The following is a 22,435-nucleotide window of genomic DNA, read 5'->3' as shown; positions in this document are numbered from 1 at the left end:
AGCTAAATGCCTTCTTTTATAAGTTGCCTTGGTGAAAGTATTTTAAGAAAGCAACAGAAAAGTAATTAAGATAGAACTTGGTACCGGGGAGTGAGCTTTTGCAGTAACACGCCTGATCATGCTGGGTTTTTAGAAGAATGTATAAAAGTTTCAGACTTAGGACTGAAAAAGTGGTTGAAGTGCTGTGAGATGAAATAAGTTAACAGTCTTCTATTCTGAGTACTACTGTTCAAGTTCAAGGTAGAAGAGACCCTCTAGAGTTCGCCAAAAGAAAATGTTGCTCTTGTGCTGATCAAACCTGTATAAGAAACATGGTACAATTGCATGTTTCTGACATCTCTACTGTTATGTTTCTGCTGCTGTGCAGATATACAGTCATAATTATGCTTTAATTAAATGTTTACTGTTTACTCTTTTATTAAACTGAAACACATACATAGAAATGCACACAATCATAAACTATTAGCAGTCACAAGGCACCTATGATATGTAGCATGATCCTCATATATATTAAAATGCTATAATGAAACATTTTGTGCAGTGAGCATTGGCTAATTAACATTTTTAGGAAACAATACCTCTCATTAATACTAAAAAAAATTCTTTACAAGAAGATATATGTTTGTGTCTTTAATTGAGGAAGAGTGCTTTGGCTACAATATGTTGAGAACATTGCTGTAGGAATCAACCCAGAAGCTGAGTGTTAGAATGTAAGCATTGCAATGTTTGGGAGACACAATGGGACCAATTATGAATCACTACGAGTAGAGTATGGATGGGAGTTAGGGACCAGGTTTAAGATTAAGAGATGGGTATCAAACAGAATCAGTAGAATTTAGTGATAGAGTCCAAACCATGGAAAGGAAGGAAAACTAAGGAGATAAGGATTCACAAGAGATTTGAGAAGTGAAGCCTGTTACTTTCCTCCCATCTCAAATGTACCTACTGACAACTTCCTAGGAAACTGATAGAAATGAAATAAGTAAGGTAGAAAAAGAGGGCATTCAAGTGCATCATCGATCAAAAGCTGAAGAAGATTGAAGAGAGTGGACCAGGGTGGGTGTTGCTGGCAGGACAATGAGATAAAGTGTATGCAGCTGCATACGGCTTACGTGCATAGACATCATTTAGCCACTGTTCACGTACCCACATGAGGTACAGCTGGATTCTCCAGTGCACACAAAGGACCCAGAACCTGGCAGAGTTGAAGTTGTCTTGAAGTAGGTAATGAGAGGATGAACCTGGCAAAAACCAGCTCAAAGCAGGAAATGTTACAGTGTTACAATGAACTTTTCTGACAATCCCAGGAGAAGGCCCTCCTCTCATCTGCAGTGTCCACCTTTCTTTTACCACTTGTAAATCCTTTGGGAATCCTGCTCTCCAACACCTTCACTGCCTGAAATAGGGTCTGCTCTACAGTAGACTTGAAGGTTCAGTCAGAAGATCGTCTGTTTTAGAGGAATGAAGAGTCCCTTTAACCTCACACTAAGTTAGGGAAGCAAAGTTTGTCTCGTATACAGTTTGGTGATCTTTCTCTGAAACATTCAGTAAACCATTTATAGGGTAGCTTAGAGACTCTCTGCATAGGTGTAAGAAAAGGACAATGGATAAGAGCAAAAACTGTGAGACTGGAGAGAAGTCACATGTATGAAAGAAAAGAGTCAAGGAGCTGAGAATTCACAAGAGCCTAAGTGATAGTGAAAGCCAGTGAATGAAAGGGGTGGACAGGGAGGAGGCAGAGTCAGAGAGAACACTGAGAATGTGCTGAGCATGCTATGCTGGCTGAACCCTTGAACTTAGAGCAGACTTCATTATATTTTGATTCAGTTCTACCACTCTTTTCTTTTGAGCTTAGGCAATCTCTCAACCCTTCAAACCTGAGTTTCCTTCTCATTAAAATGGAGACTATAGTAGAATCTACTTCATAAAGTTGATTTCATAATTAAATGATACAATAAATCTAAAGCTATAACTTGGTGTCTTGGCACAAAGTAAGTACTTAACCCATGATAAAGCAATCACTATACAGAGTTCTGTGTCTGTAATGTAGTTGAGGGGAGATACAGCTGATGTGTAAAGGCAACATAAGCCTCTTACTTTAAGGAACTCACAGAATTTTTGCTGGATAGAAAATCCTATGAGCTCTAAAGTTGCTCAGTACAGTGGTGTGATTCAGGATAGAGAGGCATTTGTGAGCAAGAAGCCAAAGTGCATCTAACAATTAGCCAAGCCAACAGGAAGTGAAAGTCAATAGTTGTCACATGGAGGAAGATTTATCAAGGAGCAGAGTGGGTTTTTCTTGCTGCTGTTTCGTTTTAGAAAAGTGGAAAATGAGAGTTCGGGGGTTATGATAGGAAGCCTAGAGTCATGACCTTCTTTCTCCCGAAGCTGATGTTAGTGAGTCTAGAATAATGAAAAGCATGTCATTTCAAAACCAAGAAAGATGAGAAAGGTCCATGGATAGAAGGAAACTTCAGTTAAATCAGTGATGGGACAAAGTGGTAGCATTGTTTAGTCTAAATAAAAGCCCGTGGGTACTTCAAATAGTTTTAGAGGAAGAAAAGCTCAGGATATGGGAAATATTAAGGGATTCTGAAGTGTAGTGTCCTTCAGAAGTACTCCACAGGAACCTGAGGTACCCTAATTGTGGCCTGAAGCCCCTATAAAAGGATTTTTCATTTTCAATGACTCAGTTGGATATCGATGCTGAGCTGTCATAGCTGGAGAAGGAAAAATGCATGAATCAGGAGACTTTCTGGTAGATAGACAGATAGGGAGAGGGGTCATGCTAGGAAGTAAAGGTGGCAAATTCCCCAGATGGACAGCTTCTTCCTCAACCTCTTAACTTGAGACAAAAGCTGTGAGGCACTCTGCTTAAGGACTGGCTCCACAAGATCAAAACCTGATCAGGACATGTTACACATGGCATATTTACATGACCAAATGACCATCCTACCTGTCTTCAAACTGATCAAACCTAAAATAGAGGAGAGAGACTCTTCAGAGGCTTGAAACCCCAGTATGTCTGTTCTGACCATGTGTAGCCAGCAGTAATTACTAATGAATAGGCTTGGAAGACAAGAGACTGGATTTCTCAGTTTCCCAAGTCTTCCACTCCTAATCACATAGGGTCTTTTTCTCTATGTATCTGTTGCATGTGTATGTTTCCTCACCCTCCAATAAATGTCTGTGTTAATTGCTATAATAATAATAAGGAGGAGGAGGAGGAGGAGAACAAGAAAAGAAATATATACAGATGATTTAAATAAAATTATCAAAATCAACACATTTGATAATGTTTATCTACAAGTATAAAGCTATAAAAACTCTCAATAAAACTCTTGGAATGTTACTAAAGAAATTACTGTACTATTCTACCTCAGATATGCAAGAAATTACCTAAACATACCCTCCAAAAGATGAGTACTACATGCTTTGTTTGGTGAACTGCTAAGAGACAATAATTGGGATGTTTGTTTGTTTGGTTTGGGTTTTTGTTTGTTTGTTTTGGTTTGTTTTTTTGAGACAGAGTTTCTCTGTGTAGCTTCATAGACCATACTGGCCTCGAACTCAGAGAGATCCAACTGCCTCTGGAGTGCTGGAACTAAATTCACACTCCACCATCGTCCAACTCAATAATTGGCTTTTAGCAAACCTCTTTAGCTTGCCTCACTTCCTTCAGTTTTGAAAAGCCTGGCATTCAGACTGTCTTTGAGCATACCTCACACCTATCCAGAGGGTTTTGTGCTGCCCAGAGAGAGCATCACCTCATCACTAGTCCCCTAGACACTTTTCAAGGAAAACAAGAGCCCTGTCTGTGTGAGATGCATGCTTGCCAAAGTCAGTTTCAAGTGCGGTTTGCTTCAAATTCTAAGAGATTTCAAACAGTAAAGCTGAAACTGATGCCAAGTGTTATGCAGGAAATAAAAACAATTCCTAATGACAACACAAGTGAAAATAACATTGCCATGGCAGGAAAAACAAACATGGGAGTTTGGAGGAGTATTATAAGATGTGCTTCCTAGTAAATTCATTATTTTACCGTCTTAGGGAAAAACCACACAATGGTGAGAGACGTTTCAGTTTTGTGTAGCAGAGACAGATTATGTGGAAAGTAAGAAGCAATCAAACATGTGTCTGCCAGGACAAGCAACTTCAGACCATGGGCAGCTCTTCAGCTCATTCAGATGTTTGGAATAAACTGCTAGCTGCAGGCTGGAAATAACTTCTTGAGAAGGACTTCCTGAGACACTGATGCTGTGCCGGGGAAACGCAAAAGTAGTGAACAAAGAGAACACTGTTGCAGTGTTCTCCCCCAATCCAGTGCACCTGGCCACTCTACAGGGATGCCAGAGCCCTTCCAAATGCAGTGAGACATTGCAGGGATGGACTTGGGTGAGCACCGAGTGCTGTTGTGTTTATGCCTGGCTTGGGAGGGCCTGGCTATTATGAAACACCCTCATTATTAGCTGACTCTGATTCTCACTAAGTAAGAGGAATTTACAAAACAGTTCCCTTATTTGGGTTGCAGCCTACATTTGTACTTCTAAAAGCACACATGCACCGATGTTCTAGATCAGGATGACCTTTTCTGACAAGCAAAGCTCACACCCTTAACTATGCCACATCTTTTGTGCTAGACTCTAGATTTTACACATGACATCCCTTTCTCTAGCATCTAGAGAACACACACACACACACACACACACACACAAATTTCTTTCTCTCTTTCTCATCTCTGCTTCTTGCTTCTCAAAGACCTCACTACAATCCTTTAGAGGTTAGTTGAGTGTATTTGCTTGTCTTCATTGTGACAAACTCGAGTTGGAACAGGAAGATTCAGGGTCCCTGGCCTGCAAAGGTATCAGGACTTCCAGGTGGTCAGAATTGCCCTTCTCTTAGCCAAATAACAGGAAGTGTATATTATGTTCTCATCTGAGAAGGCCATAGGACCAGGCAGGAATTTAGCACTGATGTTTAACTTAATTTGCATTGAAGTAAACTGTCTTCTCAATCTATACTTATGGCCACAGACAAAGGATACTTGCATCCAGGAAGCCTTTTTCTTACAATGAACAATGGTGATTACAGAGGCTCAAGGCTGCCCAAGATGTGAAAATAAGAAAGGTTTGTGAGACCATCCATAAACAAGATGCTTACCACCCCTCCTCTAAGACTCAGTGAACATTGCAGAAGAAGCATTGATAAATGTTAGGTGAAGAACTAAAAATGACATTCTTTAAATCCAATACTCACACCAACAACTGTCATTACCTGCACTGGGTCCATACAAAACCAGCCCTATCAACAATCAGTCAAGGAAGGGGGAGGGTGACTCATGGGGCCCTACCTCTTACCTCTATACTATTCTGTGAGCAAGGGAATTACTGTCTATAATTGTGTTCCCACTGAAATCCTACCAGGCTCCAGTGGATAGATCCAAACCTGTGGTCACACAGATTGTCCTGGTTGATCTCCATAAGTCACAAAATAAATTGACTAGATAGAAATCCTAGAGAGAGACTTGTGAAGAGCATGGGAACTAAAAAAGAGGGGAGTTCTACCAGGGAGAGTGTGAGATAGGTCGGTATGCATTATGTACATGTGTAATATTCATAAATGAATTAATGAATGTATGAAGTTCAATATCTTCCTTAAGTACAAGAGCTTCATTTCTTTGGCTCTGTGCATTCTACCTACCTTGATAAGTATATTCATGCCAGAAAGGTTGAATGATTGGCAGGAAAACACAGGACCCTTTGCTGAAGTGCTTCTGAAGGAATTCACTGAGAACTCACAGTGGGAGATCCTCACAGAGCTGATACTCAACTCCCGCTGAATTACATATGAGATGAAACTCTCTGTGCTTTGATACCACATAGTGAGAACCCTATGGGCTTGCTCTGCTTTCAGGAGTCTGCTATGTGGCACTACACTTTGGAGTTATTTAAAACCTCTAAATGGCATCCCTATGACCTTATCCAGGATGAGGCTCTATTTCTGTTTTCTATTGCTGAAGAACTATCAAAGAAGCTATATGCATTTTCATTCTGAAATAACAGATTTCTCACCTCATCCTAGCTCCCTTTCTTTTCTCTAAGCATGTCACTCTTTTTTTCAGATGGAAGGGTGGATTTTTATTTGTGACAAAGAGGTGAACTCTAATCTAGTTGTCAGTAATCTGCATGGAACTTATTGCTTAAAGTAATAACATGTACTAAAGAAACTGGTTCAATTTATTCCTCAGTCATATATAACAAAGCAGATAATAGATTAATAAATTACATCCTCAATCTTCAGAATAAGAATCTGATAGCATTTATCATATTCATGACTAGGAATTTCAAACACTGGGGCACTAAGATGTCACTCCACAACTGTTGGATTGGCATAGTTGAAAAGAGCCATTATAAGTCTACCAAAATATGAATTCCTATCTATATAAACCTCCACTAAAATTACAAACACTTCAATCATTTTACATAACATTTCAAGTCTTAAGAATCTATTCCAGGAGCTGGAGAAACAGCTCAGGGGTTAAGACCACTGGCTACTTTTCCAGGAGGTCTGAGTTCAATTCAAAGTAAACACACAGTTGTTCACAACCATCTATAATGGGACTTGATGCCCTCTTCTGGCATAAAAACATACATGCAGATAGAGCACTTCTATACATTAAATAAATAAATACACCTCTAATAAGAAAAAATAATTTATTCCAAAGAAATAAAATAAAAGATCTCATTCTGAAGACACATTTGCACAAAGATATGTAAACAAATAGTTTTATGTAATCTTGGTTGCAGTGCTATTGCACAAAATTGTTTTATGATACTATCACATGAATCATGTATTATAAACCACCAAATGAGCCACAGCTTCATTGTCTATGGCTGAAGATTTATGAGACACCTATGCTGATATGAAAGAAACTCTTAGCATAGCAAGATTTTCATATTTATCAGGGATCTTTGGGGGTACATAGTAGCTACTACATCCTATGAGTGCTACTTGGATGAGGATATTGATAAAGAAAGGAATCATCTGGAATTTGTATTTTCTCTACTAAAATTTTCTAGAACCCACACATATCTCACAGGCTCAAACCGGAAATGATCTTCTCATAGAACTCTGGCTCCTCCTTCAGTGTGATTCCACATACTCTGCAATTCACAAATACGTTACAATGTTATGCTTGCATTTACAATGTTATACTGATATTTTAAATGTCAATGTTTTCATTACTCAATGAATGCTCTATGCCACAAACTTTATTAAAATAGGATAAAACTGAAGAAAATTGTGTCACTTTTCTTAACCATCTCTCCAAACACAACAATAAAAACCAACACTGCTCACTTCTTGATAAAGGATATCTTGAGGTCAAACCTTGTCTGTTTCATTCATTCAGTATAACCTAAGTTGCTAAATAGATATAGGATCTTGAGATACTATATGTTGCATAGTTTCTTAACTTATAAATTAATAAGACCTCATTGCCTTTATGGTGCTTTGTAATGCCAGCATAACAATACAATTATGTTGGCTTTTCTTTTCTTTTATACAACTCATGAATGAACAAGAAGGCTTCCTTCTTCCTGTTTGAACTCATTGCTATTTCTCATCTCGAGGCCATACTTCCAAGCAAAAGATCCCAGATAGTTTTGGAAGGTCTAATCTAATGTAGCAAAACCTGAGAACATTCCTTTTAAATTAAAATCCACTCTCAAAACTCCCTTGGCTGTTCTGAACTTTTCTGCATTTATCTAGGACTTTCCAAGGTCGTGCACATGTGCGTGTGTGTGTGTGTGTGTGTGTGTGTGTGTGTGTGTGTGTGTGTGTGTGTGTGTGCATCCTCCTTTGATTGCCTACATTGGTTATAAGAATGAGCTCTGTAAACTTGCCTGGGACTCCCTCTCTCCTACTCCTAAAAAATAAAAACAAACAAAAATTACTTTAAGTTCTCAGTCCCTTGTTTTATCAATGTGATACTGCTATTTTGACCTAACTTGACAATACTCTACATACAGCACTGACTTACTCAGTGTTTACTATAATGGAATACCCAAACTGTATAGCTGATAAAGAAATCCAAGGCACACACATCTGATGAGTTTCATTGCTGTGCTTTTCATGATGAAAAACAGAAGGGCTAAGTGAGCACAAAAAAAAATCAAGAGAAGTTTCTAAGAAGAGGCAGACTCCCTTGGTTAAGTACTGAGCTGAACTCAAGAAAGCCAGTAACAGAGAGGGAGGACTGATGATCAAAGGGATTAAGACTGGGCTGGTTTAACCTCCGGAAACAGCTGACCAGACAAAGGTTAACTCTTGAATCCCAGGCATCAGCCTGGGAATCCAGCATGGGACTGATCAAGACTCCCTGAATCTGGGTGTCAGTGAGGAGGCCTAGGTAATCTATTGAGCCTTGGGCAGCAGATCAGTACCCATCCCAAGTATACACACGGAGTTTGGACGCCCATAGAACAATGTAAGGTGCACTCTCACGCTGAACTCTTGGGGAAGGGTCTAGGCCCTGCCCTATATGAAATGACAGACTATGGACATCCCCATGGAGGGCCTCACCCTCGCTAGGGGAATGAAGGGATAACGGGGGGGGGGGAGGGCACGGGAGGAGGGGAGGGAAAGGGAGAGGGACCTGGAACTGATTTGCGAAGCAACCTTGTTTCTTATCTAAATTTAAACTGGAAAATAAAATAAAAAAATATCAAGAGAAAGGAAGTTTAGTTTATCTTTTTTAAAAAAATCTGGTACCCATTTCCATGGCAACCAACTATATATTGTGATGCAACATTTATTCATCCATGAAAGAACTTCCATGGCCATTACTTCTCAACACTACTGGTTATGCCCAGTGCAATAACATAACCAGTGCATAACATCTGCTAAGTCTTACATGCTAGTACATGGTTTCCATTTCTCCTGTTCAATTCAATTTTTGTTTACTTGATTTTTCCAACTCTTAGATGTGTCAGGTCTTGTTGAACACAGGGACAGGTTTCTGCTTCCACATATGTAATTGAAACAGGAAGATTATGGAAGCTCTCCTGGCTATGGTCAGCTGACAGAGCTTGGCTGTAGTTTACTTGTGGTGTTAATTGACATTTATTCATCTCTGTACAGGATCCATGGACCATTTCTCTATTACATTGAGTTAGGAATAGTTTTTTCTAATTTCAGAAACCTAGAAGATGTTTGTCTCAGTAGACTGGATAGCAAAACATATTGTCATGCTTTATCTAAATCCTAAAGTACATTTTTTTAATTTAGCTGAACAGATGGCTGAGGAAGACCTCCCTCCCATCCCAACTCTTGTCATATTTAGTATTTTCACAATTGCAAAGAGAACAAGCATAATTTTGTGTTGAATTACTGTTATGCTTTATTGTCCTATAAGTGATGCTTTTCCATGTTCCTATGAACCTGCCATATTTTTTTATTTTAAGTAAGTTATCTATTGTTGGCCAGGAGTAATGTAGAAAATTAGAATAGACATACACTGATTCTTAGGATATAAATTGTTTCTGACATTTTGGAAGGCAATTGACCACATCTTTGAAAATTAAATGTGAATGCATACTGTAATCCAGAACATCCATTCTTGAAATACATCTTATGGAAAAGCTCCTGAATGTTAAGGACATACATAAAGAACTATTGAACTAAGGAATTAACTGGTGATCCATTAATTGACACATAGCATAAGTACATTATTTACTCTGTATACAAATACAGAAAATGATAGAGAGTATGCAGAAAGTAATCAGTGAATATGTTATCTCTGAAAACCACGTATTATGATGCTGTACATAAAATAAATTGCTCTCCTCCACAAGAGGTAACAACTATTATCTATTATCTATGTGCCAAACTCATAGTACTTATTTTTTAACATTTATTTTTAACATTTTTTCTCTTTACCTTGGCTTAACCTATTCAAGCATACCATAGGCCAAGAGGTTTATGAACCATGAAAATATGTTTCTCTCAAGGATATAATGTAAATTAGCAAAGATCATGGTCCCAGCAGACTGAATTCTGATTAAGCCCTGCTTCCTAGCCCATCTTCCTTCCTACTGTAGCTGTGCATGAGATAAGAGATGGAATATATTTCTAGGGTCATTTTACAAGGTCAGTTATTCATAATGCCTTCATCACAAAGAAGTTGATTACTTTGACATCAGATTTGTCAACCATTTTCCTATGGCCATTCTGTGCCTTATGTATTTATGTCTGAAGTCATAAACATAGTCATATTTTTCCGACAATCATTCTCATTACTTATGTTTTTGATTGAAGTTGATTATTACACACATGATTTATTTTTTGTGGGTATCATATAGTCAAAACATAGCCTAATTTGTTTCCTTATGAATAATTTATTCAAAACTGTTTGTTGAATATTTTGTAGTTTTTCCACTGATTTCAGATGACAACTTTGTCAGACAAACGTGGTGGAGACAATTCTGATGTCTCACTCAATCACCCTAATCCACTAACCCTAGAAATCAAATTAATATCTCAGAGAAAGCATTAAGGTGACTGGAGTTCAAAACCTGGTTTGTGGATTAAACGAATTGTTAACTTGACACAACTGGAAATCAGGAGCCTCAACTGAGGTACTGCCTCCATCAGATTGGCCTCTGAGATTACCCAATGAATTTTTTTCTTTTTTCGAGACAGGGTTGCTCTGTATTGCTTTGGAGCCTGATTTTATTGATTGTGAATTTGTAAGTAGAGATCTCAAGTACTGGCTAGCACTGACCACACACGTTTGGGCATGGTCAAGGTACGTGGAGGAAGGCAGAGATAAAGGTCAAGGAAAGAGGGGTCACTTTCTCTCTTGGGGTTCTGGTCGAGGTTAAAGAGCAGAAAAGCACTGACCTTGGTTCTCAGCTTCTCATGTATGTGATTTCTCCCTAACAAAATTAGCATAGGACATCCCTATCCTGTGTATGGTATTCCTCTGCATCTTGAATTGATGTAGAAAGGCTCAGTCAGTCTACTGTGGATTATGACATTCCTGGGATGGCGGGCCTGAGCTATGTAAGAAAGGTGAGCAAGATATCCCCCTGATCCTTGGGTGTAGGGGTTGCTGTAGACCTACCAGTTGGGGTTTGTTACCCACAGTTACACAGTCTTAGCACTTGACCAGTTTTGCATCTCTGCAATGGTCTCCATCCACTGCAGAAAACAGTTTTTATGATGAGAGGTGAAAGCCACACTTATTCTCTGCATATAAGAGTAAATACTTGGAATACAGTTTTAACTTATGCTCATTTAAGAAATGTTAGTAGTAGATTTTCCTCTAGAGTCTCTGATCTTGCAAGCCCTGAGTAGTAGACTAATAGTACTAATCTTGACTTTCCTCTTACTGAGAGGGCCTTAAATCCAACTGGACAGCTGTTGATTAACCCCAAGATAAAAGCCCCTATACTGCAACATTTGGGATATCTTGTCAAGCTGAGTAGGACTACTGATTGTTTTTCTCCCATGGCATTTTCTTGCATAGCTGCTTCTAATATTATGAGAGCTAGCCTTCATGGAGTAAGCCTCCAGCTCGATTCCTCTAGAGCCTGTGACCAAAGTGAAAGGCATAACTAAACTCAAGGGCCTCACTTCTAATAATTTAGAAATGAAGGGACCAAACCCTCACTCAACCCTCTGCTTCAATAACCAAGACAGGCTACAGAAAAGACACATAGGCCTCTGACACAAGGAAACTTCAGATCCTCTGGTCTCCTGGAGTCTAGGGTCAAAACTGAACACAAAGAAACTCCAAATCTCCCTGCCCCTCCCCCCCAGCCTCCTAGATGCTTGGTTTCTGGGAACCAATAAAAGAAACTCCAGGGGGTACCAAAACCTGCCCTGTAGTCTCCAGGATAAAGTTCTGGAAACTATTGTTATCTATGTGCAACAGGCCACCTGCAAGTAACAAGACAATGCCAAAGAAACCACAGAATGTTCCCTCTCAGCACTGACCAATGAAAATAATTGGTACACAGGTATTTCATGCCAATATATGACTTTGAGAAATTCTCCTAAATGTTCCCAAATGTCAACCAATCAGAAAACAACCCATACCTACTGATGTATTCCTGTAACTTTTGTCTATAAAACCTAGCAGTAGACAGGGAACTTCACTCCCTCTGGAGGCTGCCACGACAGCCAATCAGATGGGGTCACTTCACTGTCATGGTTGGATGAACAATCATTAAACCTTGCTTTTGCAGTTTAGTGGGTCTGTCTTCCTGGTGGTCTCGGAGACTTTGCAACTTGGGCCCAACACAAAATGTGTGGTATCTTCAGCAATTGAATTTTGTCTTCATGTTCTGGCAGTCAACAAAGTATACTGGCAGTAGACTATGTTGTTTAAGGAGCCCTCCTGACCAACAATTTAATGAAATTTCTGCATGTCTAACTCTGTGGCTTTTGGATAAATAGTCTAAGACTCTTGGAACACTCTGAGTGGTGTAACTCCATTTAAACTATGTATATATTACATATTTATTTTTATATATGTATTTTAAGTAAAATTATGAAATAATAACCAGACAGTAGTAGCACATCCCTTTAATTACAGCACTCGGTAGGCAGAGGCAGGTGAATCTCTGTGAGTTCGAGACCAGCCTGGTCTACAAGAGCTAGTTCCAGGACAGCCTACAAAGCCACAGAGAAGCCCTGGCTCAAATAACCAAAAAAATCATAAAATAATGTTTCCCTATGGCTTTTTAAACATACTTACTGTCATTTATCTCTCCTTCCTCTCTCTCTCTCTCATTATTTCATTCTGCATTACTTATGAATAGTATCCCATTGTATATATGTACTGAATTTTTATCAGTTTAAGAACACTTAGGTTTTTTCCATTTCCTAGCTACTGTGAATAAAGCAAAAATAAATATGGGTGAGCAAATATCTGTAGAATAGTGTATTGATTCCTGTGGGTACATGTCAAGGAATGGGTCATGTGCTTTTAGTTTTGACAGTTCTCTACTCCCATTTCCAGAGTGGCAAACCAGTTTGCAGTACCATCAACAATTACTGAGACTTGCTCCTTCCCTGTATCATTGCCAGTATTTGTTGTCAGTTGTTTCCTTGATCTCAGCCATTCTGACTAGTGGAAGATGAAATCTCAAAGTAGTTTTAATCTACACCTCCCCCCTCTTGATTGCTAAAGATGTCGAACACTTTATTTCTCAGCCACTATTATTTCTTGTTTTGAGAATTCTCCATTCAGTTCCATAGCAACTTTTAAAATTGGGGATTGTTTTATTCTTTGTTGTTGTTGTTGTTGTTATTATTTGCTATATTCCACATACCATTCCTCTGTTTGGATGTATACTTACAAAATATCCTATCCCACCCTGTGGTCATCTTCTTCACTCCATTGAGACTTTCCTTCAATGTACATAAGCTTTTTGCTTCAATGCTGTCCCATTTGTTAATTGGTGGGCTCAGTTCCTGAGCAAATGGAATCTTACTCATAAGTCCTTTGATTTCAGGGTACTGCTTAGGTCTTATCCTAATAGTTCCAGCATTTCTGATTTCATATGAGGGTCCTAGAGTAAAATTGTCTCTAAGGTGATAGATATGGGTTTAATTTCTTGTGAACACACAGTTTTTCTGGTACTTCGACATCCCAGTTGAAGATACTGTCTTTCCTCCATCTTTGTCGAATATCAGATGACTGAAATTATGTGCACTCATGTTTGAGTCTTCTATTTTATTCCATTAATTTATATGTCTGTTTTGTTCCATGTTGTTACATTACTATAACTATAACATCTTAAAATCTGGTATAGTAATCCTTCCCAAATTTTTTCCCCAGGATTGCTTTCGCTTTCTGGTTTCTTTTGTGTTTTCTTGTGAATTTTAGGATTTTTTCCTGTTTCTTTGAAGAATGTCATGGTGATATTGATTGGGATTACACTGAATTTTTAAATTGCTTTTGGTAACATGGTTGTTCCCGTTAGTTTTTTTCCTTTATTAATTCCACCAATCCATTAGCATGGAACATCTATCTATCTTTTAGTGTCTTCTTCAGTCTTTTCATTCAGAGGCTTAATGTTTTCATTGTAGAGAATTTTAACCATCTTAGTTAGATTTATCCTAGATTTTTAAAGCTATTGTTAATGAGATTTTTTTCCATGATCTCTTTCTCAATATAAGGATCTAAAGTTGGAGGCCAACCTGGACTACAGAGCTAGAAAATGTCTTGAAAGATAAAATAAATAAATGCTATAATGGTGTATGATAGTCTTCAATGTGTCATTGAATTTTATATTTAGTTCCTTTGCTCTTTATGAAAAAGGAAAAGCATGAAGGTAGAAAGTGCTAGCTTTTATTGAACAACGCATAGTTTTGAAGTGTTCTCAAGGGTAAGAACATCAAGAAGACAGAAGCAATAACAATGAATTCAATTAGACAGTGGGGAAGATATAAATCTACTCAACAATAAACTCATACAAATATTATAACTGAAGGATGTGACAGAAAAATATAATTCACTGTCAGATTGTGTCTTATTTAAACTCTTCATAATTTACAATTATAAAGGAGAGAATTATGGAAATATTTAAAGTAAAATAAAAGGATAGGACTCAATGGACTCTAGGAGAAGTAAAAGCTTGCATAATATAAAGAAATCATTTCTGTATATGAAATAAGTTTCTTGGCCTGCAAAAATCTAAGTGAGTCCATTCTTTTTAGAAGGAGAGTAAGAATGAAGGCCTCTAAGGCAGCGCAGATGACTAATTGCCCTGTGTATAAGTCTAGAGGATCATAATGGTCTAAACACAAGAAGGATTCATCTAATTAATTATCTCTGCAAAAGAAAAAAGACATAAACACACCAAAACTTCAATTAACTTTAATACACTTTGGATAGTGGGAGTAACCAGTACCTTCTCAGTTATGACAATATTATGCCATATGTGAATTCTGCTGGTGTGCAAGAAGAACATAAAGTACTCTGAAACTCAAATGATCTACTGAAGGTCATCAATTAACCAGTTTCACCTGCACTATTTCTTAAATGGGCTAAAAGAAAAAGACATTTCAAGTCCATTAAAACTTAAATGCTGTGAAATTAAAAGAAATTATTGAGGAACATAGTTTAGAAACATAAATATTTCTTTGGAGTATTTCTTTAAGATACATGTCTCTCTCTCTCTCTCTCTCTCTCTCTCTCTCTCTGTGTGTGTGTGTGTGTGTGTGTGTGTGTGTGTGTGTGTGTGAAAGTGCTTGGACGTGCACTTTCATGAGTTTCTGTGTATCTTGTGCATACAGGTACAGGTGGATGCCAGTGCATGTCATATCTCCTGGAGCTGGAGTCACAAGCATTTGTGATCCACCTGATATGAGTGCTGAGAAAAAAAACCCTGGCCATCTGAGAGAACAGTAAGTGCTGTGAACTGCTCAGCCATCGCTCTAGCTCACATCTCAAGAGTATTGCTAAATTTATCTTTTGGCATCTTAACTTGAGGAAATATGGCTTTAGTTCAGCTTGGAAAGTTTTGCTGAATGCAGCAGCAAAACTTTCCACCTGGGCAAGCCAATATGCCAGGAAGTCACCATTCACCTCAGCCTTTCTTTTCCTCCAGAGTAAACGGACATAAAAGAACTGAATGAACATCAAAGCAAAGCTTGTCGTAGTCAATGAATCCCTCAAAGCCTCTGCACGTAGACTGAAGTAAAACACTGTCCAGATTAATTTCATGCATTTCCCAACATGCAGTAATTAAGTAACAAAAACTCCAGGAGGCCAACAAGCCATTATGAACAGATTTGAAATTGAGGGGAAAATACTTGGTAATGGAGACACAAATTAGCTACAGAGTAAATTACTTCCAAGTACTGGAGATGAGTTTTTCAGCTAGCCCCTTGCTCCCATATGCTAGTATGTCTTTTTAAAAAAAGACAGGTGGGTTTATGCTGTGCAAAGCAAAGCAGGCTTGTTTGTTTTTTTACAGAAGTCCAGTCTCTCATATGCTTATATGTACTACTATATATATCCATATATTCCCTCACTCTGTCTCCAATATATAATCTTATATATCTCCTTCCCTCTCCCTCCCCTCTCTCCCCCTGTCTCTCTCTCATATGTATATGTACAATATATAATCTTATATATCTCCTTCCCTCTCCCTCCCCCTCTCTCCCCCGTCTCTCTCTCATATGTATATGTACAATATATAATCTTATATATCTCCTTCCCTCCCTTCCTCCCTCTCTCTCTCAATAAAAATAACAAAAATGATTAATAAGAAAACAATTTTCAAAACAAATCCTTTGGAAGCTGGAGAATGTGTCTATAGTAAAAATCCATTGCTGTTCTTACAGAGTACCTGTGTTCAGTTCCTAGCACCCATATCAGGTGGCTCATAACCATGTATAACTCAAGTTCCTGGGAATCTAACACCCTCTTCTGTTCTCTATGAGAAGCTGACATATATTCAATATACATAAATACATATATACATACAGGCATACATACCCACAGGCTAACATTCGTACACATGAAATAAAAATAAATAAATCTTTTCAAAATCTTAATCTTTGTTTTACAAATAGAGATTGCTTTTAAAAGCAAAGATGTTAACAGATCAATAGACACACAGAAAGCAGATGTTTACTTTATTCTGTAGATCTAGTTCTTCTCAAAGGATTAATTAAATTAATACTTCAAAGCTTACTGTTTACGTCCTATAAAATGATATTTAGGAAAGGCTTGCTACCTGAAGTTTTGTAGTCACATGGATAATGCTGGTGTATAAGAAATTAGCTGAGATCTAATCCTGAAGATAACTAGGGAAAAGACAGATAAATTGAAATGCCCCATCAATCTAAGCTAATCCTGATAGATGGTTATCTTTCTTTATTCAAGATCAGTTACATTTGAACTCCAAGAAGACAGTGATGTAGCTGTCATGGACTTGTGCCAATTTAATGTACATCATACTAGTAGAACTACATCTTATATGATGACAAAATTTAATGACCAAGTTTCAAAGATACACTCCTTATGCTATTATATTTCCTGGGAGCTTCTGGCAAGGAGGTTTCAATAAATACATAGAGAATATATGGAATAAGATTCTTAGGATACATTAAAAATAATATCATCATTTTGAACTGAAAACTCATCAAAATTAATATTTAAGGAATTCGTGTACTTACTATATTGTTGGATCTTCTGTATATTTGTTTTTAAGTGACTCTTTTTTATATAATTACCTTGAAGGGGAGGTTTGTCATTTCTTTATGGGTTATACTCTTTAACCTAACTAAAACTAATTTTCTTAAGTACTAATTTCACTTCTTGCATGTTTTGAATTACTGATATTTCTGAGGTTCACTCATTATTCATTAGCATAACTTAATTATATTTCATTTTGATAAATACTTAATTCATATAGTTTTAATAGAAGAAAATAATTGCAAAAATGTATAATTGTTATTTTGTTCAGTGTTCAAATTTTACTTCTTCAACAAAAGAGGAATTAGAACTTTTTCCTAATTGTCGAATGAGATAAATAATATTTTATCTTCTGAAAAGATTATATAATGCTATATAACAACATTTCTGGGTTGTTTTCATAAAAAGCAAGCTGGTGTAGCTCACTGTGCCTGATTTGACATGTACATCTTTTGTTTTAGATCTGGGGTACTGAGTCATTTGCCGGAGTCTGAGAACCTAGGAATCCTAGAATTCTTGCTTGCCAGATATCCTGTCCACTAGGGAAATGGCCGGTGAGGAGAAGGAAACTGCCGTGTCCAGCCATACTTGGTTTCAAAGTTCTCATCCTGTCCAGCAATGAACCACCGTGTTAGAAAGTAGAGTCCAAATTAAGCAGTTGTGCAGCAGTGAACAACTTTAGAATTCTCCCCATCTGTGGTCGTCCTCAGGAAAGGAGATTACTCCTTGGCTCGGAGATTAGGACCATTGTCACTGAGCTCGGCACATCACAAGCTTCCTAATGCAGTGTGTCTCTTAAATGGTGCATATTGTAGCAATGAGAAATCTGAGGTTTGGTAAAAGGAATCAACTTAATATCTGGACAAGATATTCAATAACTTAGATGAAACTTTCAGCAAAGATATAGTAACCTTTTTTTTAAAAAGAGGGGAAGAGTGTTGGGAATGAAAAGTTCAATAAACCAAATAATAAAGTCAATGCAAAGTGTCACCAATTAATTAGACTTGCTGAAAGAAAGAATATCATGAATTGAAGATATAATTTAGGAATTATTACATTCAGAAGAGATAGTGAAGAGGCTAACATTAAAATAAAAGTTCCAAGGTCTCAGAGACATGATTCTGAGATGAAATTTATGGTTTCTGGTGTATAAGAAGGAGCCAACATACAAACTAAAAGTATGCAAAGAACTATTTGGTTAAATTGTGCATAAAAACCTCCAAACACATGAGCCTTCATATCTGGGAAGTACTAGCTAGAAATGGTGGCATGTACCTAAAACACCAGTGCTTGGGAGGTGGTGGTGGGGGAATCAAGATTCAAGAACCTCATAAGTTACTTAATGAAATTGAAGCCATGCTGAGATATAAAGATCCTGAATCCAAAAAAATAAGAAAAGGAAAAGATAGGACCTAATATAAGTACGACAAAAAATAATCTCTTAACATGATTTTATAGTTAACATGTAAAATTAGAGGATAAAAACAGAATATTGGAGTCTAGAAAAGAGAAGTATGAAAGAACTAGCATTTGAGTTCTCAGTAGAAAACATAAAAATAGACAGCATGGACAATGATTTTCAAGCTGTGAGTAGAATAACTATTCAACCAAGATAGCTACACCATCAAAGTTATCCTTTAAAATAAAAGAAGACATGAAGGCCTAACACAATAAACATCAGCTAAAGCAATCCATGACCAAGAAGACATCATTTCAAAAGATACCCAAAGGAATAATGCATACAAAGGAAAAAGAAGGATATGCACAATAACAAGACCACATGAAAGAACAGATCTCACTAGGAGACTAGAGACAAATAAGAACTAGGAAAGAAGTAGACACTGAATAGTCAAACCAGCAGACCACCGAAATGCATATGGGGAAAATAGTACATCCTTTAATAGTATCACTAGATGCAATGATTTTTAACTCTCCAGTTAAAGATGCAGACTGGCTATGTGGCTTGAAAAATGAGACCCAGCTCTGCTAAATATAAGAAGTTAATGGCAAAGAGATATACAAGTTAAAGTTGAAAGAATAAACATGATATTCCAGGCAAATGAAAATTAAAGGCAAGCATGAGCATATGCATTCATAGCTGGCAAATCAGACAAAAGATATATAAAGGGTCACTGCATGTTAATAAAGGGAACAATCTACCAAGAAGAAATAAAATAAAATTATAAACATAAATGTGCCTTATGTGGTTTGAATGTTCCATGGGTTTCATTCCTTGATTCTCAGTTGGTGGCACTGTTTGGGGAGGTCATGGAACCTTTAAGAGGTGAAACACTGAAGGACCAAGTATGGCACTGGAGACATGATTTGAGGGTGTATAGCCTTGCCTTGCTTCCTGTTATCTCTCTCTCTCTCTCTCTCTCTCTCTCTCTCTCTCTCTCTCTCTCTCTCTCTCTCTCTCTCTCTCTCTCTCTCTCTCTGTCTCTCTCTGCTATATCCTATATGAAGAAAATGAAATGTGATCACCCTGTTTCTAGCTTCTGCTACCATGTCTTCCTCACCATTAAGGAATCTATCCCTCTAAATCTGAAATCCAAAATAAGCCCTTTTCTTCCCTAACTTGTTTTTTTTCAAGGTATTTTAACCCAAGCAATGTAAAAATAACTAGTGCAGCACTAAACGTTAGTGTTAGTATACTCAGTTGTATAACATAAACACTGCTGGACACATAGAGTAGATCCAGATACATTAATAATGGGAGATTTGAATGTCCCATTTTTATCAATGGAGTTGTCATCCAGTCAAAAAGGAGATCAAATAGACTAGCAGGCATCACACAATATTTCAATTACAGCTGAGGATTCTCAGCACCCCATGTAATTTATTCCAAAATGTGTCATGTTATATGTCATAAGGGAAGTTCTACAAATAAAAAATGGAAATAACCTCTTATATTTTATTAGATAATAATGGAATAAAACTAGAAATCAACACTTAAAAGATATACAAATATATGGAAAGTTGACAAAATGCATTTAAACTCTAATAGTAAAATAAATCATGGGTCAAGTTACAAAATTCCTAGGTTAAAAATGAAAGTGAATACCAACTTACTACAATCTTTGGGTACAGAGAAGACAATTCTAATAGTTTTGAGTGCCTAAAGTTAAACAAAAGAGGGTGTTCATGCAGATAACAAAATGATGTGCTTTTAGATCTCAGAAAGAAAAGAATCAGCCAAGTAAAAAATCAGTAGACAGAAATAAGTAAGTATTGGGGTAGAAACTAATTAAATGGAGACAAAAGACAAGGAAACCAAGAGTTACTTCTCTGAAGATACAAAATCAAAGCCTGATTAATCATCATCCAAAGCAGAGAAAATAAAGAGAAGATCCAAAATAATGAAATGACATATAAGAGTGGAATATTCAGAAAATGTCTCTGATATCCATGGGTTAGGATAATTTGAAAGTTTATATTTCAATAGACAAGAAAATACAGAAGAAATACAAAAAATTATACATATACATGTGACCTAAAATAATCAAACAGAAAAAAATAGATGCAAATAACTTACATATAGCAATGATGAGTAATGGGATTAAAGCAGTATTAAAATGGGATCCCAACAAATAAAAACCCTGAATGCAAGAAATTCATTGCTGGATTCTACTAAAGTGTTACAGAGGCAAAAACATAAATACCCCCCAAACTAGTCCTTAAAATTTCAAGAAACAGGTCAATTGCAAGCTCACTCCACAAAGACAGTATTACCCTAATACTAAAATTGGATAAGGACAACAGAATCACAAATTCCAACTTACCATTTCTTGTGAATATAAATGTAAAATTCCTCAAAATAATAATAAACTGAACCTAACAGCAGAGTAAAAAGATGAAAGACTATGATAACATATGATAACAGGCTTAGTTTCAATCTGGGGTGGGGGTTCAAGAATAGTTCAAATTATGATATATATATATATACATATATGTATGTGTGCATGTACACATATATAACACACAAATTGAACTATAGATAAAGGCTAAATGCACATTTTAACAGGTAAGGAAAGCTTTTAACAAATTCATTACCCCCTTGAGAACAAAGCTCTAATGAAAGGACTGGAATGAATGCACTTCAATATACCACAAACCTATAAACTAGAAGAAACACATCTTAATATAGCACAAACCTATAGCTGGCAAACAATGATAGGAAATCTGAAGGCAGACAAAGATGAAAAACTGAGTTATGGTGGAGAAGCCAATCCCTACAATTCCATTCAACGCTTTACTTGACGTTTTAGTCAAGGAAACAAAAAATAAATGAAAGAAACACAAGAAGGACCCAAATTATTCATATTTACTAATTCTATACTTAAAACATAAGTGTAATTCTATACTTAACAATTAAGTATACTTCTATACTTAAAACAGCCAAAAGATTATCAGAAAACTGTTAGATATAATAAAAAATAACCGATACCTGCAATAGTCCTCGAATCTCTGTAAGTGAACCTCGCAATGCACGCACACACTAAATAAAAATGTAAAGCCAAAAAAAATAAAAATAAACACATTAACAAATAGCAGTACACAAAGTCAACATAGAAAAGTCAATGGTTTTTCTATACACCAGTAGCAGCAACACAGAGAGAAAAAAAATAAGATGGAAAATCCATTCACAGTAGCTTGAAAAGCAACCCAAGACAAACCCAATAAAGCAAGCAAAGATGTCTACAATGAAAACTGAAAAACTGCAAAAGGCATTAGAACATAGACAGTTCCCAGTGTTCATGCCTCTGCAGAGATTCTATTCCAAAGACGGCCATATTATTTAAAGTCACCAACAAAATCAATGTAATCCCCATGGAAATTTCAATTACATTCCTGATAAAACACGAAATAATAATAAATTCATCAGAGACAAAAAGACCCAAAATAGCCAAAGCGACTCTGAAACATGAATGGTGTTGAGGTATAACATGTCCCAGCTGGGTTACAAATGCATAAAAACAAGAGCTTAGTCTTGGTATTAAAACAAACATAGAAAAAAGGGTTAGAAATAAACCCTTATAGTAACATCTTATTCTCAACAAAGTCCTAAAAGAACAACTTAACACAAGATGTCTATAAAACTGTATACCCCCATATAGACCAAACTAAATTCCTGTATCTTACCCTCCACCAAATTCAATTTTTAAGAGGATCAAGAACCAAAGACAAATATCACCCACACAGCAAAAAAAAAAAGTA

General features: G+C 36.9%; 2 long non-coding RNA genes across 3 annotated transcripts in view; one reads left to right on the top strand and one right to left on the bottom strand.

Moving 5' to 3' along the window:
* LOC121138856 overlaps positions 1-22,435 on the bottom strand; it is a 52,317-nt gene that overhangs the window by 4,509 nt on the left and 25,373 nt on the right. The window contains exon 3 of one of the 2 annotated variants that reach the window (XR_005875730.1): positions 6,747-7,163. The exons of the other annotated variant lie outside the window; for it this stretch is intronic. This is a non-coding gene — a long non-coding RNA (uncharacterized LOC121138856). Of the gene's footprint in view, positions 1-6,746; positions 7,164-22,435 lie in introns of those variants that run through there. 2 annotated transcript variants of the gene reach the window in all.
* LOC121138857 lies at positions 15,296-18,196 on the top strand. Its single transcript, XR_005875731.1, has 2 exons — positions 15,296-15,420; positions 17,680-18,196. It is a non-coding gene; the product is annotated as an uncharacterized LOC121138857 (long non-coding RNA).

The sequence above is a fragment of the Mesocricetus auratus genome, unplaced genomic scaffold (genome assembly GCF_017639785.1).
Source record: "Mesocricetus auratus isolate SY011 unplaced genomic scaffold, BCM_Maur_2.0 Super-Scaffold_6730, whole genome shotgun sequence".
Taxonomy (NCBI): Eukaryota; Metazoa; Chordata; class Mammalia; order Rodentia; family Cricetidae; genus Mesocricetus; species Mesocricetus auratus.
Note: the sequence above shows the minus strand (reverse complement) of the source record. Positions and strands in the feature narration are given on the sequence as shown.